Below are 18381 nucleotides of genomic sequence, written 5' to 3' on the forward strand. Positions count from 1 at the left end.
TCTCGCTGAAACCTGACTCTCTCCTGATAATGCAAACATTCCTGGGTTCTCTGTGGGGGAGCTGCAGCCCTGTGCCTGACCCCAAGGTGTTACAGGAAAGAGGTCCCAATCCAAACCCCAAGAGAGGGCTCTTGGATCTCACGCAAGTCCGTAAAGTGAAAGCAAGTTATTAAAAAAGTAAAGGAATAGAAGAATGGCTACTCCTTGGACAGAGCAGCCCCAAGAGCTTCTGGTTGCCCATTTTTATGGCTATTTCTTGAAGATATGCTAAACAAGGGGTGGAATATTCATGCCTCCCTTTTGTAGAGCGTCTAGGGTAACTTCCTGATGTTGCCATGGCATCTGTAAACTGTCATGGTGTTACTGGTAGAAGGTGTCCAGGTTCTTGGTATCTCAAACGATGAATCGGACAAAACACACCAACAAAGCAAGGAAGGCAGAAGCAGGTTTGTTGTTGTTGTTGTTGTTGTTGTTGTTTTTGACACGGAGTCTCGCTCTGTCACCCAGGCTGGAGGGCAGTGGCACCATCTCGGCTGACTGCAACCTCCGCCTCCCAGGTTCAAGCATTCTCCTGCCTCAGCCTCCTGAGTAGCTGGGATTACAGGCGCCTGCCGCCATGGCCGGCTAATTTTTGTATTTTTAGTAGAGACGGGGTTTCACCATGTTTGTCAGGCTCGTCTCAAACTCCTGACCTCGCGATCCGCCTGCCTCGGCCTCCCAAAGTGCTGAGATTCACAGGCGTGAGCCATCACACCCGGCCTTTTTTTTTTTTTTTTTTGACATGGAGTTTCACTCTTGCTGCCCAGGCTGGAGTACAATTGAGCAATTATGGCTCACCGCAACCTCCGCCTCCCGGGTTCAAGCGATTCTCCTGCCTCAGCCTCCCGAGCAGCTGGGATTACAGGCATGTACCACCACACCTGGCTAATTTTGTATTTTTTTTTTTTTAGCAGAGTCGGGGTTTCTCCGTGTTGGTTAGGCTGGACTTGAACTCCCAACCTTAGGTGATCCGCCCGCCTTGGCCTCCCAAAGTGCTGGGATTACAGGTGTGAGCCAGCGCGCCCTGGCCAGAAGCAGGGATTTGTTGAGAATGAAAGTACACTCCACAGTGTGGGAGTGGGCTGGAGCTTAGGGGCTCAAAGCCCCCGTTACAGAATTTTTCGGAGTTTGAATACCCTCTGCTTGGGGCATGCCCTATGTAAATGGAGAGGATGAAGTAAGGTTACAATGTCATTGACTTGGCTTCCGCCTTATGGAGAGTGTATTTCCTGTCATAGCTGAAGTGTGAATCGGCCTTATGTTCTTGGCCTCCAGACCCTATTTTCCTGCCTCGATGACACTGATGGGAGTGTAGCAGTGAGGACCACCAGAGGTCACTATCGGGGCCATCTTGGTTTTGGTGGGTTTTGACCAGCTTCTTTTGCAACCTGTTTTATCAGCGAGGTCTTTATGACCTGTATCTTGTGCTGACCTCCCCTCTCATCCTGTGACTTAGAATGCCTTAATCGTTTGGGAACGCAGCCCAGCAGGTCTTGGCCTTATTTTACCCAGCCCCTACTCAAGATGGAGTCGCTCTGGTTCAAACGCCTCTGACAAAGGCATTCGGAGAGAAAGTCTGTCCACATGAACACTGTCTCCTAAGCTTGCCGGGTGCTCCAATCACAGCCATGGGCAGGACGTGGGGCAGCTGGTCTCCCCCTCCGAGACTCCCAGATTAGCGGGCAAATCTGACACTCCAGAAATCCTTAAATAGTTCATGAATGACACCTGAAACCTGCATTCTGCTGGGGGAGGCGGGGACGTGTCTTGGCCGTGTCTGGGAAACAAGATTTTTAAAGCTCAGGCCTGAGCTGGAAGAAAAGACTGGAGGAAGAGGGGAGGGGATGGGCAGGATTCCAACTCCCCGGGGGAAGTTCCAGGCCGGGGCAGCATGAGTTTCACCTTTTGAAGCGCGGGGAGGTCTCTATCTCCTGCTGACACCCTCCCCACCTGGGCCTGGCTGCTACCCGAGGGTGACACCTGCAACCAGCCATGCACCGCACCGCACCGCCGTTCCCACTGCCCATGACTCACTCGGCCCCCGTGCGTTCTTTGTTCTTCCCCTCCCTTCCCCCGCCTCCCTGCAGGCTTCACGCTTTGCAGGCCTAGGTCTTAGTCATCTCTGGGAACTGCTCCAATTTTCTTACAATGATAAGCAAATGGATCATTCTTTAGCTGGGCGAGAATGTCCCCATCTTTATTCTCAGAGCAATTCCTTGCACATAGCCTCATGCCCTCATCGCAGGGACTTTGCCCTGGCTGCCACCTTGCCCTCCTTTGGTTCCCTGTTTCATATTCGAAGGTCTTTCTTCTTTGAGACAGGGTCTCGCTCTGTCCCCCAGGTGAAGTGCAGTGATGCGATCATAGTTCACTGTAGCCTCCAACTCCTGGGCTCAGTCGATCCTCCAACCTTGGCCTCCTGAGTAGCTGGGACTCTAGGTGCCTGGCTAATTTTTAAAAATTATTTTCAGAGACAGGGTCTTGGCTGGGCATGGTGGCTCACGCTTGTAATCCCAGTAGTTTAGGAGGCCGAGGTGGGTAGATCACCTGAGGTCAGGAGCTCCAGACCAGTCTGGCCAAAATGGTGAACCCCCGTCTCTATTAAAAATACAAAAAAATTAGCCGGGCATAGTGGTGCATGCTTGTAGTCCCAGCTACTCAGGAGACTGACGCAGGAGAATTGCTTGAACCCAGGAGGCGGAGGTTGCGATGAACCGAAATTATTCCATTGCACTCAAGCCTGGGCGACAAGAACAAAACTCCATCTCAAAAACAAAACAAGCAAACAAACAAAAAGAACTCAAAAGAGACAGGCTCTTGCTTTGTTGCCCAGGCTGGTCTCAAACTCCTGGCCTCAAGTGAACTTCCTGCATTGGCCTCCCAAAGTGCTGAGATTACAGTCATGAGCCACCACACCTGGCCTCATTTTGAAGGTCTTGAATCAAATATTACCTTTTCCTTGAGGCGTCCCTTAACCTCCCTATTTAAAAGTGTAATCTTGTCTGCATAAAAACGCACACAAATGTTCATAGGGGCATTATTTATAACAGCCAAAAAGTAGAGGCCTGGCACGGTGGCTCACGCCTGTAATCCCAGCATTTTGGGAGGCCAAGGTGGGTGGAGCATGAGATCAGGAGTTCAAGACCAGCCTGGCCAACATGATGAAACCCCTTCTCTACTAAAAGTACAAAAATTAGCAGGGCATGGTGGCTCACACCTGTAGTCCCAGCTACTCGGGAAGCTAAGGCAGAAGAATCACTTGAACCTGGGAGGTGGAGGCTGCAGTGAGCCAAGATTGCGCCATTGTACTCCAGCCTGGGCAACAGAGCAAGACTCTGTCTTAAAAAATAAATAAATAAAAAAGAAAGAAAACAGGCCAAGTGCCATGACTCATGCCTGTAATACCAGAACTTTGGGAGGCTGAGCGGGGAGGATCACTTGAGCCCAGGAATTTGAGACCAGCCTGGGCAACATAGTAAGACCTCATCTCTATGAGAAATAAAAAATAAAAAATAAAAAAAAAAAACTAACAGGGCTTAATGGCGTGTGCTTGTGGTCCCAGCTACTGGGGAGGCTGAGGCAAGAGGGTAGCTTGAACCCTGAAGTTCAAAGTTGTAGTGAGCTATTGTAGCAGGACAAGCTGCAGACAAACGCCTCAGACACCGAGTTAAAGAAGAAAGGGCTTTATTCAGCTGGGAGCTTCGGCAAGACTCAACGTCTCCAACACCCGAGCTCCCTGAGTGAGCAATTCCTGTCCCTTTTAAGGGCTCACAACTCTAGGGGGGTCCCCATGAGAGGCTCATGATCGATTGAGCAAGCAGGGGGTACATACTGGGGGCTGCATGCACCAGTAATCAGAAGGGAACAGAACAGGCCAGGGATTTTCACAATGCTTTTCCATACAATGCCTGGAATCTGTAGATAACATAACCAGTTAGCTCAGGGGTCGACGGGTTAACTACCAGGCCCAGGGTGCGGCGCCGGGCTGTCTGCCTGTGGATTTCATTTCTGCCTTTTAGTTTTTATTTCTTCTTTCTTTGGAGGCAGAAATTGGGCATAAGACAATATGAAAGGTGGTCTCCTCCCTTACTATGATTGTGCCCCTGCACTCCAGCCTGGTCAACATAGCAAGACCCTGTCTCAAAAAGAAAAGGGATCTAACATCTTTTTAAATTTACTTATTTATTATACCTGTAGACTCTTAACACTAGAATGTCGGGGATTTTTGCCTGTTGGTTCATTCATTAATCCAGTGTATTCTCAGGCCTGCGGCTTGTCAAGCACACAGGTACCGAATGAACATCTGTTAAGGGACTGCTGAGTGAGCCAAGCATGGAATTTGTAAGGCTCTTGCGTCAGTTCGAACCCCGAGAACAAGCCAACAAACAACATGAGCCATGGAGCAACATGCTGGTTTAATGTGCACCTGGGTGCAGACAACTGAGGCCTAAAATGGCATCAGTCCCAAGTGAGGAAGGGGCAGGGGTTTTATAAACAGCAAGTGTCCCAGTCTGACGTAATTGCTATGTGATACCCAGATGGCTTCTCTTTCGATCTTCAGGGGTAGATGTCTTCCGGCCAGGGTAGGTGTCTTCCAGCCAGGGTACCTGTCTTCCGGCCATCTCTCTTCCTGCTCCTGCTGTCTTGCTGGTGCACGCTGCTAGGGCAAGTAACCTTGCACCTTGGGACTGGGCCTGAGAAGGGAGGAGTTATTCATCCCCCCAGGTTTATCCCCCCGAGTTTTCAGGCCTTAGGGAGAATCTTTCAGAATTATTCTGTCAATATTGTTTCTTCCCCCTTACCCTGGCTCTCTTCTCCCAATCCTGTCCTGGTCGCCATTCAGGAGATCAGTAGACACTGTGTCCCACCTTGTCCTGTGGGTGCCTGAGACTTGACTCCATCAGTGCTTGTGGCTACTGTAGTTTTATTTATTTTTGAGGCAGAGTCTCACTCTGTCACCCAGGCTGGAGTGCAGTGGCACCATCTTGGCTCACTGCAACCTCTGCCTCCCGGGTTCAAGCAATTCTCCTGCCTCAACCTCCCGAGTAACTGGGATTATGTAGGCGTGCACCACCACACCCGGCTATTGTATTTTTAATAGAGACGGGGTTTCACCATGTTGGCCAGGCTGGTATCAAACTCCTGACCTCAGGTGATCCCCTGCCTCGGCCTACCAAAGGGCTGGGATTACAGGTGCGAGCCACTGCACCCAGCCTGTAGTTTAATTTTTAATTTTTTTGTTTTCGTTTTTGTTTGAGATGGAGTCTTGCTCTATCACCCAGTCTGGAGTACAGTGGCACGACCTCGGCTCACTGCAACTCCTATCTCTCTCCATGTTGAGGCTGGTCTCGATCTCCTGACCTCGTGATCCCCCCGCCTCAGCCTCCCAAAGTGCTGGGATTACAGGTGTGTGCCACCAAGCCCGGCCTTGTTTTGTTTTTTTTTGAGACAGAGTCTTGCTCTGTCGTCCAGACTCGAGTGCAGTGGCGTGATCTCGGCTCACTGAAACCTCTGCCTTCCAGGTTCAAGCGATTCTCCTGCCTCAGCCTGCTGAGTAGCTGGGATTACAGGCGTGCACCACCATGCCCGGCTAATTTTTGTATTTTTAGTAGGGACAGGGTTTCACCATGTTGGTCAGGCTGGTCTCGAACTCCTGACCTCGTGATCTGCCCACCTTGGGCTCCCAAGGTGCTGGGATTACAGGTGTGTGCCACCGCGCCCAGACTAATTTTTATATTTTTAGTAAAGACGGGGTTTCGTCATGTTAGCCAGGCTGGTCTTGAATGCCTGACTTCAGGTGATCCACCGGCCTCGAAATCTCAAAGTGTTGGGATTGCAGGCATGAGCCACTGGGTCTGGTCTTCTCTCTTTTTCTTTTTTCTTCTTCTTTTTTTTTTCTTTTTCGAGACAGAGTCTCGCTCTGTCACCCAGGCTGGAGTGCAGTGGCACAATCTCAGTTCACTGCAAACTCTGTCTCCTGGGTTCACACCATTCTCCTGCCTCAGCCTCCTGAGTAGCTGGGACTACAGGTGCCCGCCACCACGCCTGGCTAACTTTTTTGTATTTTTAGTTGAGATGGGATTTCACCGTGTTAGCCAGGATGATCTCGATCTCCTGACCTTGTGATCCACCTGCCTCGGCCTCCCAAAGTGCTGGGATTACAGGCGTGAGCCACCGTGCCTGGCTCTCTCTCTCTTTTTCTTGCATAACTTCAGTATCTCTCTGGGGACAACAGAAACCAGATGGCCCCACCCCAGTCCTGGGTTAGGTGGGCAGAGATTCACGGAGCCCAGGGGCTGGGGTGGGAAATTTGGCAAAAGTAAGGCCACTTTCAACCCTTTCCCAGTGTGCCTTCACTTGGGAAGCCCCTGGGCTGTAGGCTTCTGGCTCCCCAGTGGCACCGAGGTCAGGTAGGGAAAGGCACAAGGATTAAGCAAATGTCTGTGCCAGGAGGGAGATGCTGTGTGTGAAAAGTGCCCGAGGGACTGGAGCGCCTGAGACATCCTCACTGCGTGCTTCTTCTGCCCCCATGTGTCTCCATTGGGAACTGCAGCAACCCCAGTCCAGGTTTTGTTGTTGTTTTTTGAGATGGAGTCTCTGCTCTGTCACCCAGGCTGGAGTGCGGTGGTGCGATCTCGGCTCACTGCAACCTCCACCTCCTGGGTTCAAGCGATTCTCCTGCCTCAGCCTCCCGAGTAGCTGGGATTACAGGTGCCCACCATCACGCCCCGCTAATTTTGTATTTTTAGTAGAGATGGAGTTTCCCCATGTTGGTCATTCCTGCTCTCGAACTCCCAACCTCAGGTGATCCACCTGCCTCGGCCTCCCAAAGTGCTGAGATTACAGGCATGAGCCACTGCGCCCAGCCTATTTTATTTTTTTATGTTTTTTTTTTTTTTTTTTTTGATATGGAGTCTCGCTCTATTGCCCAGGCTGGAGTGCAGTGACGTGATCTCGGCTCACTACAACCTCTAACTCCTAGGTTCAAGCGATTCTCCTGCCTCAGCCTCCCAAGTAGCTGGGACTACAGGTGCGTGCCACCATGTCTGGCTAATTTTTTTGTATTTTTAGTAGAGATGGGATTTCACCATCTTGGACAGGCTGGTCTTGAACTCTTGACCTTGTGATCCAGCTGCCCTGGCCTCCCAAAGTGCTGGGATTACGGGAGTGAGCTACCGTGCCTGGCCTTATTTTTTTTTTAGTTTAATTTTTTTTTTTGAGACAAGGGTCTTGCTATGTTGCCCAGCCTGGAGCACAGTGATTATTCACAAGCATGATCATTGTACACTACAGCCCTAAACTTGGGCTCAAGCAATCCTCCCACCTTCCAGTTATCTTAAATTCTGTTTTTGTTTTTGTTTTTGTTTTTGAGTTGGAGTCTCTCTCTGTAGCCCAGGCTGGAGTGCAGTGGTGGGATCTTGGCTCCCTGCAACCTCTGCCTCCTGGGTTCAAGTGATTCTCCTGCCTTGGCTTCCCAAGTAACTGCGATCATAGGTGGATGCCACCCTGCCTGGCTAATTTTTGTATTTTTAGTAGAGACCGGGTTTCGCCATGTTGGCCAGGCCGGTCTGAAACTCCTGATCTCAGGTGATCCGACTGCCTGGGCCTCCCAAAGTGCTGGGATTACAGGTGTTAGCCACCGTGCCACCTGGCCATTCTTTTTTTTTTTTTTTTTTCCAGAGTCCTGCTCTGTCACCCAAGATTGAGTGCAGTGGCACCATCTCAGCTCACTGCAGCCTTCGACTCCCGGGTTCAAGTGATTCTCTTGCCTCAACCTCCCAAGTAGCTGGGATTACAGATGTCTGCCACCACACCCAGTTAATTTTTGTATTTTAGTAGAGATGTGGTTTTACCATGTTGGCCCTCACGCCATGTGGCATGCTGGCTTCCCTTCACCTTCTGCCATGATTGCAAGGTTCCTGAGGCCTGCACCGGAAGCAAATGCTGGAGCCATACTGGTACAGTCTGCAGAACCGTGAGCCAATAAAACCTCTTTTCTTTATAGATTACCCAGTATCGCAAAAGAGACTAGCACATTAAATCTTCTAATAAGCCAATCAAAGGCAGTCTTCATTTCTGTTACAGTATTTGTATCTTCAGCATTTCATTTTGGTTCTTTCTTAGAATTTCCTTCTCTGCTTACATTGCCCATCTGTTCTTGCATGCTGTCTGCTTTATCCATTAGAGCCCTTAGTATATTAATTTTAAATTCTCTGCCTGATAATTCCAGCATTTCCACTATGTCTGGTTCTGATGCTTGCTCTTTCTCTCCAGACTGTGTTTTTGCTTTGTAATATGCCCTGTAACTTTTTCTTGATAGCCAAACCTGATTTACTTGGTGAAAGAAACTGTTGTAAATAAGCCTTTAGTAATGTATTACAGGGTGTGTGTGGGTGTGTGTGTGTGTGTGTGTGTGTGTGTGAGAGGGTGAAAAGCATTATATAGTCCTATGATTAGATCTCAATCTTTTAATGAGTCTATGCCTCTGGACTGTGAATTTCACAAGTATTTGTTTATTTATTTATTTTTTTTTTGAGACGGAGTTTCACTCTTGTTGCCCGGGCTGGAGTGCAATGGCATGATCTTGGCTCACTGCAACCTCTGCCTTCTGGGTTCAAGCAATTCTCCTGCCTCAGCCTCTCAAGTAGCTGGGATTACAGGTATGCACCACCATGCCCAGCTAATTTTGTATTTTTAGTACAGATGGGGTTTCTCCATGTTGGTCAGACTGGTCATGAACTCCCAACCTCAGGTGATCCACCCGCCTTGGCCTCCCAAAGTGCTGGGATTACAGGTGTGAGCCACCACACCCAGCCTACAAGTATTTATTAATTACTTTCCCCTCTCCTTAGTTGGGACAGTACAGCTGGAGTGTGCTGAAGTTGGGTATTTCCCTTCCTCCTGGTCATTTAGACACTGGTAAAACTCCGGCAGGTTAGGCTCTGATTAACTAATTTCTCCAGAGGGCAGACCTTGTTAAGAACAAAATGCTCTGGCATATTTCAAAATGGTTATTTTTTTCTCCCCTTGCTGGAAGGATGAAGGGATGTTTCTCCAGTATTTACTTGAGAACATGGCTGAGTTCCTAGAGGAGGTAAAGCTCATAAAAGCATGGAAGCCATACTATAATTGATCTCCTTCCTGGATCCCTGGAATTTTTGGTTTTTGTTTTTTTGTGTTTTTTTTTTTTTTTTTTTGACAATCTTGCTCTGTTGCACAGGCTGGAGTGCAGTAGTGCAATCTTGGCTCACTGTGACCTCTGCCTCCTGGGTTGTAACAAGTCTCATGCCTCAACCTCCTGAATAGCTGGGATTATAGGTGTTTGCCACCATGCCTGGCTAATTTTTTGTATTGTTTGTAGAGACAGGGTTTCACCATGTTGGCCAGGCTGGGCTCAAACTCCTGACCTCAAGTGATCTGCCTGCTTCAGCCTCCCAAAGTGCTGGGATTACAGACGTGAACCACCATGCCCAGCCCTCCCTGGAATTTTTAACTCTCAAATTTGTCCACACCTAGTGTTAGAAACAAATGCTTGTTCCTTGGTGCCAAAAAGAAGAACTAGCACTCAAAGAATTTTCTCAGCAAGGCAATTTTACTTTCTGCAGAAAGGGTGCTTCTCAGAAGTCTGATTGCCACAAGAGAATTCTGAACAAAGAAAAGCAGAGGTTTTTGTCCCTAACGCATTGGGTCCTTACTGCTGTGTCCTATCTTCATTGGCTGGAGCTGGACCGCACAATCTAGACTGGTCCTGATTGGCTAAAAACTTAAAACTTTCCTAAATAAGTAAATGCGCAATGGTGAACAAAGAAAAGAAGGGGGTTGTTTACAGGAAACTAGGAGAATAATAACATTTCCAAATAAAGAAGGGGCATAGACTGTAAGCCAGGAAATGCCTGTGTATGTTCGGACATGTCTGAGCAGGCTATAGGCCAGAACAAATAACTTGGTTAAAGTACAAGGACATAGAATGTATTTATTCTTTTACAGTATTTAACAGCTACAAAGGGCTTAACAAAGTGTTATTAGCAAAAAGCAAGGAAACTTGAAGGTGTTGGGGTGATCAGACCCGACACCAGGTCGTGGGGGCGACGAAGTCCAGTGGAGTCAGAGGAATGAGAAAAGAGTTTGAGAGAGAAAGTGGGTCCAGGGGGCCAATGCGAGTGTGGAGGCTGTGAAGGCCCTGAGTTCCAGAAGCCCAGACTATTTATGGGAGATCAAACAAAGAAATAGGTGGTGAGAATGTGTGGTTGAAAGGGAGTGTTGCATTAAGCACATGATTTACAACTGTGACAGTTTAACATATCCTCTGCTACTTGAGGTCATGGAGAGCAGATTCTTTTAACTCAAGTTACAATTGATCCTGGGAGAGCAAGGAGCCAGCAAGTCTAGACACATTCCAGAGGCCATAAGCCCTGGATTCTATCCAAGCCACAAGGGGTTTTGTGCCCTGGGCTTAGATTACGGTGGATCAGGGTAGACTTCCACCCATTAGCACAGAGCTTGGTGTTCCAAAGGCCACAAGGGGTTTTAGACCCTGGACCCCGGACATGTTCCAAGACTCTTTTACATTGTGTCAGAAATGCAAGCCCTGCCTCAGCTTCTCCCAACACTCAGCTTTTCTCCCAACAGAAGGAAGTTATTTTTTAAAAGAAACTATTATTTCTGACACTTATTGTTAGAAATATCAAAATTGTGGCCGGGCGCGGTGGCTCAAGCCTGTAATCCCAGCACTTTGGGAGGCCGAGACGGGCGGATCACGAGGTCAGGAGATCGAGACCATCCTGGCGAACACGGTGAAACCCCGTCTCTACTAAAAAATACAAAAAAAAAACTAGCCGGGCGAGGTGGCGGCGCCTGTGGTCCCAGCTACTCGGGAGGCTGAGGCAGGAGAACGGCGGGAACCCGGGAGGCGGAGCTTGCAGTGAGCTGAGATCCGGCCACTGCACTCCAGCCTGGGCGACAGAGCGAGACTCCGTCTCAAAAAAAAAAAAAAAAAAAAAGAAATATCAAAATTGTTAGAAATAGATAATTGGTTCCATGAAGAAAAGTCAGCACAGAGACAAAAGATCTCTCAGCAAGGCCATCTTCACTTTCTGCAGAAAAGGTGCTCAACTGCAGATGGAACAATGGTGAGAACATACTTGAACAAAGGAAAAGCAGACATATTTATCCCTTACGCATTTGGGTCATCCTGACTGCTGTGTCCTGCATCCATTGCCTAGAGCGAGACCTCACAATCTTAAACCGATACCTGATTTGCTAATAGCCTAAAACTTTCCTAAATAGGTAAGTGCAAGGAAGAACAAAGAAGTTGCTTACAAAAGGTTTAAGGAAGCAATAACATTTCCAAATAAGGAAGGGACATGGGCTGTGAGCTGGAACATGTCTGTAAGCATATCCAACAATTATATAGGATAGGGCTTAACAAAGAGTTATTAGCACAAAGCAAGCAGGCTTGAAGAAAGTCTTTAAAAGAAACTATTATTTCTAACACTTATGATTTATTCTTTAACAAGAAGGGGAACTTTGTAGAGGAACTTTTTACTTTTCACACTATGTTATCCAGGCCGATCTCAAACTCCTGGGCTCAAGTGATTCTCCTGCCTTGGCCTCCCAAAGGGCTGGGATTACAGCTGTGAACCACTGTTCCTGGCCCAATTTAGATTTATTGAGCCAGAGCTTTAGAGTGCATCTGAAAAAAACACAAGCCACAGACACATCTGCTTTTCTCAAGAGGTTTTTCAGGATGTTCAGTATTTATATATTTCCTTAAGTGGTGTGAGGAGGGAGACTTTAGTGCCCAGTAAATCTACATTTTATGTAAGATAAGGTGAATGTTTGAAGAGAAAAAAGGAAGAATCAGTTATGCAGATGCCTGTGGGAAGGTGGAGGAGTGACTACTCTCCATCTTGTCTTTATTCTCCATCTTGAAAGATAAGCTTGTAATCAGCATTATCACTGTTGGAATCAAGCAGACTTTAGTTTTAGAATCTAGACTTGGGCCAGGCATGGTGGCTCACACCTATAATCCCAGTGCTTTGGGAGATCAAGTTGGGTGGATCACCTGAGGTCAGGAGTTCAAGACCAGCCTGGCCAATATGGTGAAACCCCATCTCTACTAAAAATACAAAAAATTGGCTGAGCATGGTGGTGGGTGCCTGTAATCCCAGCCTGAGAGACTAGGAAAAACAGAACAGAGTATCAGCCTCGGCCTCCCAAAGTGCTATGATTACAGGTGTGAGCCACCATGCCTGGCAGAATTTACTTTTAAATGAGGTATGGGGGCTGTCCTTCCTAACTGCCTGAGGCTTATTACTTTTATATGGGGATTTGGCTAGTGCATAATGCTAGTAACAGCTATTCATTTTGGAAGAGGGTGTTGCATGACAACTTCCAGGCTGAACCTTCCCTTTTCCATAGTGAGTCTGAGGTCCTGAGATTTTTTAACTTTACAATTTATAAGAAATCTCATTGAGGCCAGGCATGGTGGCTCATGCCTGTGATCCTAGCACTTTGGGAGACTGAAGTGGGTGGATCACCTGAGGTCAGGAGTTCAAGACCAGCCTGGCCAACATGGTGAAACCCTGTCTCTACTGAAAATACAAAAAATTAGCTGGTGTGATGGCGGGCGCATGTAATCCCAGCTACTCTGGAGGCTTAGGCAGAAGAGTCACTTGAACTTGAGAGGCGGAGGTTGCAATTAGCCGAGGTTGCACCTTTGCACTCCAGCCTGGGCAACAAGAGCGAAACCCTGTCAAAAAAAAAAAGAAAGAGGCCGGGCGCGGTGGCTCAAGCCTGTAATCCCAGCACTTTGGGAGGCCGAGACGGGCGGATCACGAGGTCAGGAGATCGAGACCATCCTGGCTAACACAGTGAAACCCCGTCTCTACTAAAAAATACAAAAAACTAGCCAGGCGAGGTGGCGGGCGCCTGTAGTCCCAGCTACTCGGGAGGCTGAGGCAGGAGAATGGCGTAAACCCGGGAGGTGGAGCTTGCAGTGAGCCGAGATCCGGCCACTGCGCTCCAGCCTGGGCGACAGAGCAAGACTCTGTCTCAAAAAAAAAAAGAAAAAAAGAAAGAAAGAAAAGAAAGAAGGAAGGAAGGGAGGGAGGGAGGGAGGGAGGGAGGGAGGAAGGAAGGAAGGAAGGAAGGAAGGAAGGAAGGAAGGAAGGAAGGAAGGAAGGAAGGAAGGAAGGAAAGAAAGAAAAAAGTCTTATTGAACCAAATGGACTTTGCAAGTGTAATACAACCAGACCAGGTGAGGTGGTTCGTGCCTGTAATCCCAGCACTTTGAGAAGGCGAGGCGGGCAGATCACCTGAGGTCAGGAGTTCGAGATCAGTCTGACCAACATGGAGAAACCCTGTCTCTACTAAAAATACAAAATTAGCCAGGCATGGTGGTGCATGCCTGTAATCCCAGCTACTCAGGAGGCTGAGGAAGGAGAATCGCTTGAACCCAGGAGGCAGAGGTTGCAGTGAGCCAAAACTGCACCCTTGCACTCAAGCCTGGGCAGCAAGAGTGAAACTCCGTCTCAAAAAAGAAAAAAAAAAAAGTGTAATATAATCATTAATATTAATGCTACTGGCTGGGCGCAGTGGCTCGCACCTGTAATCCCAGCACTTTGGGAGGCCAAGGTGAGTGGATCAACTGAGGTCAGGAGTTTGAGACCAGCCTGGCCAACATGATGAAACCCCGTCTCTACTGAAAACACAAAAAATTAGCTGGGCATGGTGGCAGGCGCCTGTAATCCCAGCTACTCTGGAGGCTGAACCCAGGAGGCAGAGGTTGCTGAAACAGGAGAATCGCTTGAACCCAGGAGGCAGAGGTTGCTGAAGCAGGAGAATTGCTTGAACCCAGGAGGCAGAGGTTGCCCTGAGCTGAGATCATGCCATTGCACTCCATCCTGTGCAACAAGAGTGAAATTATGTTTCAAAAAAAAAAAAGTGTAATATAACCATTAATATTGATGCTACTGTCAACTGTCGACTCTCCAAACAAACCCAGCAAGTGCTTGTAAGCCAAAAATAAAACGCTAACCACCCCCATCCGTCTGAATGGACCCCTCCTCTTGGCCAAAGGCATTCTAAAGTTAACCTGAAAAACTACTTCAGGGCTGGGTGTGGTGGCTCATGCCTGTGACCCCAGCACTACGGTAGATGGGCGAATCACTAGAGGCCAGGAGTTCAAGACCAGACTCTCCAACATAGTGAAATCCTATCTCTACTAAAAATACAAAAAATTAGCTGGGTGTGGTGGCATACACAGGTAATTCTAGCTACCTAGGAGGCTGAGGCACATGAATTGCTTGAACCCGGGAGGCAGAGGTTGCAGTGAGCCAAGATTGTGCCACTGCACTCCAGCCTGGGTGACAAGAGCAAACCTCTATCTCAAAACAAAACAAAAAAATCTTAAAAGAAGTAATTTATAGAGAAGAAATATAGGTCAGAAACTCAGATCTACACAAATAAAGGAAGAGCATTAAAGAAGTAATAGGTAAAAGAGAAACAAGAGCTTTTGGCTGGGTGTGGTGATTGACACCTGTAATTCAATCCCTTGAGGCCAAGAGTTGGAGACCAGCCCAGGAAACATAGCGAGACCTCATCTCTATAAAACATCACAAATTTTTAAAAATTAGCCAGGATTGATGGCACACACCTGTAGTCCCAGCTACTCAGGAGGCTGAAGCAGGAGGGTTACTTAAGCCCAGGAATTGGAGGCTGCCAGGAGCTATGATCAGACCACTGCATTCCAACCTAAGTGACAGAATGAGACCTTGTTCAAAGGAAAAGAAAGGAAAACAGAAAAACCTATAGATTAAAAAGGACTTAAGATAGTAATCAACCAATTGCAATCTATGGACATCATATGAATTCTAATGTGAAAAACTAAAAATGTATGAGGCACTTTGGGTAATTTGAATAATGATTATATATTTGAAAATGTTATATAATTATTATTAATATTTTGAATCAAAATAATTGCCAGGCTTAGTGGCTCACGCCTGTAATCCTAGCACTTTGGGAGGCTGAGGTGGGTGGATTGCTTGAGGTCAGGAGTCCAAGACTAACCTGGCCAACATGGTGAAATCCTGTCTCTACTAAAAATACAACTTGGGAGCCTCCCTACTCAGGAGGCTGAGGCAGGAGAATCGCTTGAACCTGGGAAGCGGAGGTTGCGGTGAGCCAAGATTGCACCACTCCACTCCAGCCTGGGTGACAGAGCAAGACTCCATCTCAAAATAATAATAATAATGGTATTGTGGTTATGCTTTCAAAACGAGATTTTTGTGTTTTGAAGACATACCAAAATCATTATATATATGGAATTCGCTCTGAAATTATCTCTGGAAAGAGAGAGGTCAAAGTAGGTAGGACACAAATTCAACAGAGGCTTGACTTGATCCTTGTGGAAGCTGAGTGGATTTCATTATACGAAGCTGAGGCACACCAAAAAAAAAAAGCCAGTTTTGTTGATCAAAGATAGTAGAATATTGGCAATTGCATATGGCTCAACCTAGTACTATGCTCTTTACCTTGTCTGTATTGGGGTATTTACATAGCTAATGGCTTTGAAAAACCGAGCCTTTGGCCGGGTGCGGTGGCTCATGCCTGTAATCCCAGCACTTTGGGAGGCCAAGGCGGGCGGATTACGAGGTCAGGAGATCGAGACCATCCTGACCAACAAGGTGAAACTCCATCTCTACTAAAAACACAAAAAGTTAGCCGGGCGTGATGGCAGGCACCTGTAGTCCCAGCTACTCAGGAGACTGAGGCAGGAGAATGGCGTGAACCTGGGAGGCAGAGCTTGCAGTGAGCAGAGATCACGCCACTGCGCTCCAGCCTGGGCAACAGAGCGAGACTCTGTCTCAAAAAAAAAAGAAAAAGAAAAAGAAAAACCGAACCTTCATGTACCCATCAGTTTCATGAGTATTTATTGAGTAGACACACAACCCAATAATCCAGGCATGACCTTATAAAACCAAATTCCTGAAAATTCCTGGTCATGCCACCATGATCTCAATACTCGGTGAGAATCTGGCTGCAGACTTAGTCAGCCAACCACTCTCTCCGTGTACACCTGTACACCCATTAGGGTAGATTCTAGTTTCTCCTTTTGCAGAACTGAACGAAAGCCATGATGCCTTTACAGAGAGCTGCCCTGTTGAGGTTAAGGGATGAAAGCAGGTAGCCCTGGGTCTTGGTGACAGATCACTGGGTGGACATGGGAAAATGTTTGGATGGTTTCTTAGTTCTTTTTTTTTTTTAGAGGGAGGTTCGCTCTTGTTGCCCAGGCTGGAGTACAATGGTGCAATCTCGGCTCACCGCAATCTCCACCTCCCGGGTTCAAGCGATTCTCTTGCCTCAGCCTCCCGAGTAGCTGGGACTACAGGTGCACACCACCATGCCAAGCTAATTTTTGTATTTTTAGTAGAGACGGGGTCTCACAATGTTGGCCAGGATGATCTCGATCTCGACTTTGTGATCCACCCGTCTCAGCCTCCCAAAGTGCTGGGATTACAGGCGTGAGCCACCGCACTCAGCCATTTCTTAGTTCTTTAAGCAATGAGGAACATTGGCTTTCAATAAGAATGGAAACTTCTGATGTAAGAAGCCCTAGGCATTGGAAAGACTGAGTTTAGAAGACAAGGAGAGTTTGTTCCTGGAGGAGAGGGTACAGAGAAAGTTAGGAATCATGCAACTTACCCCTAAGTTGCCTCATGAAGATATAAAATGGTTCTTACTGTCATGTCCCAGCCCCCATAGGAAACAGAACTATTCAGGGACCAGAGATGAAATTGGACAATTTGTGTAACAAGGAGCTTGGGGAATTGACTTCTTATTGGCCCAGAAATTATAAATATTCCCTCGGTTCCTACAAGTTATCTCCCACCCTAGCTTTTCTTCTTTGGACTGGGAGAACAACTTCCCACTGCTTCTATGTAGCATCTGCTGGCCTGAGCATCTAACTTCATCATCTAGTACCTGCTGGGAGAACACTGAGCCAGTTTAACTCATGCCTGGGTGATGGTGTCAAGAAGAGGAAAGATAGCCCAGTAAGTGAGTTGAGAGAGAGAGAGAGACTGAATGAATGTTGATAAAATTAATGAAGGCCAAGCTCAATGATCTCAGATACACTGGAAGATTCTTTTTTATTATTTATTGATTTACTGATTTATTTATTTTAGAGACAGAACCTTGCTCTGTCATCCAGGCTGGAGTGCAGTGGCACAATCACAGCTCACTGCAGCTTCTACCTCCTGGGCTTAAGCAATCCTCCTGCCTCAGCCTCTGGAGTAGCTGGGACTACAGGCATGTGCCACCACACCTGGCTGATGTTTTGAACTTTTTTTTCCCCTGAGACAGAGTTTTGCTCTTGTTGCCCAGGCCGGAGTGCAATGGTGCGATCTCAGGTCACTGTAACCTCTGACTCCCAGGTTCAAGCAATTCTCCTACGTCAGCCTCCCGAGTAGCTGGGATTACAGGCATGCACCAGCATGCCTTGCAAATTTTGTATTTTTAGTAGAGACGGGGTTTCACCATATTGGTCAGGCTGGTCTCGAACTCCTGATCTCAGGTGATCCACCCGCCTTGGCCTCCCAAAGTACTGGGATTCACTGTGCTCAGCCGACACTGGAAGATTCTGTCTGGTCGATCAGCACCCACTTCTCAGCCCAGAATCCAATGGCTCTTCTTACCAAACTAGCTCAGCCTGCTTTAGTTGTGATGCTACCAGTCCTTTACCTAAAAACCATGATTATTTGTAGCACTGCTTTTCTCCGTAACTAGACTTTCTTTTTTTTTGTTTGTTTTTGAGATGGAGTCTCACTCTGTCACCCAGGCTGGAGTAGAGTGGCACGATCTCAGCTCACTGCAACCACCACCTCCCGGGTTCAACCGATTCTCCTGCCTCAGCCTCCCAGGTAGCTGGAATTACAGATGCCCACCACCACACCCAGCTAATTTTTGTAGTTTTAGTAGAGCTGGGGTTTCACCGTAATGGCCACGCTGGTGTCCAACTCCTGACCTCAGGTGATCTACCCGCCTTGGCCTCCCAAAGTTCTAGTATTACAAGCGTGAGCCGCTGCGCCCAGCCTGGACTTTCTTTTCCAAGCCCACTTGAGTGCCTGAAGAAACAGATGGCTTCCCCCGCAATACTTCCGTAGGCAGAAGTTCGTGTTATTCCCCATGTTGGGTCTTGGAAGCCCTTGGAGATTCCCAAGTATTCCAGGCTGAGAGACCTTAGACACAGAATGCGGAGGTCCAGATAGGATAGGACTGGTGCTTCCTTGGAGAGAGGCTCATCAAGAAGCTTAAGAGATGAATCTTCCGGTTCCTGATACT

The sequence above is a fragment of the Macaca fascicularis genome, chromosome 19 (assembly GCF_037993035.2).
Source record: "Macaca fascicularis isolate 582-1 chromosome 19, T2T-MFA8v1.1".
Classification (NCBI taxonomy): domain Eukaryota; kingdom Metazoa; phylum Chordata; class Mammalia; order Primates; family Cercopithecidae; genus Macaca; species Macaca fascicularis.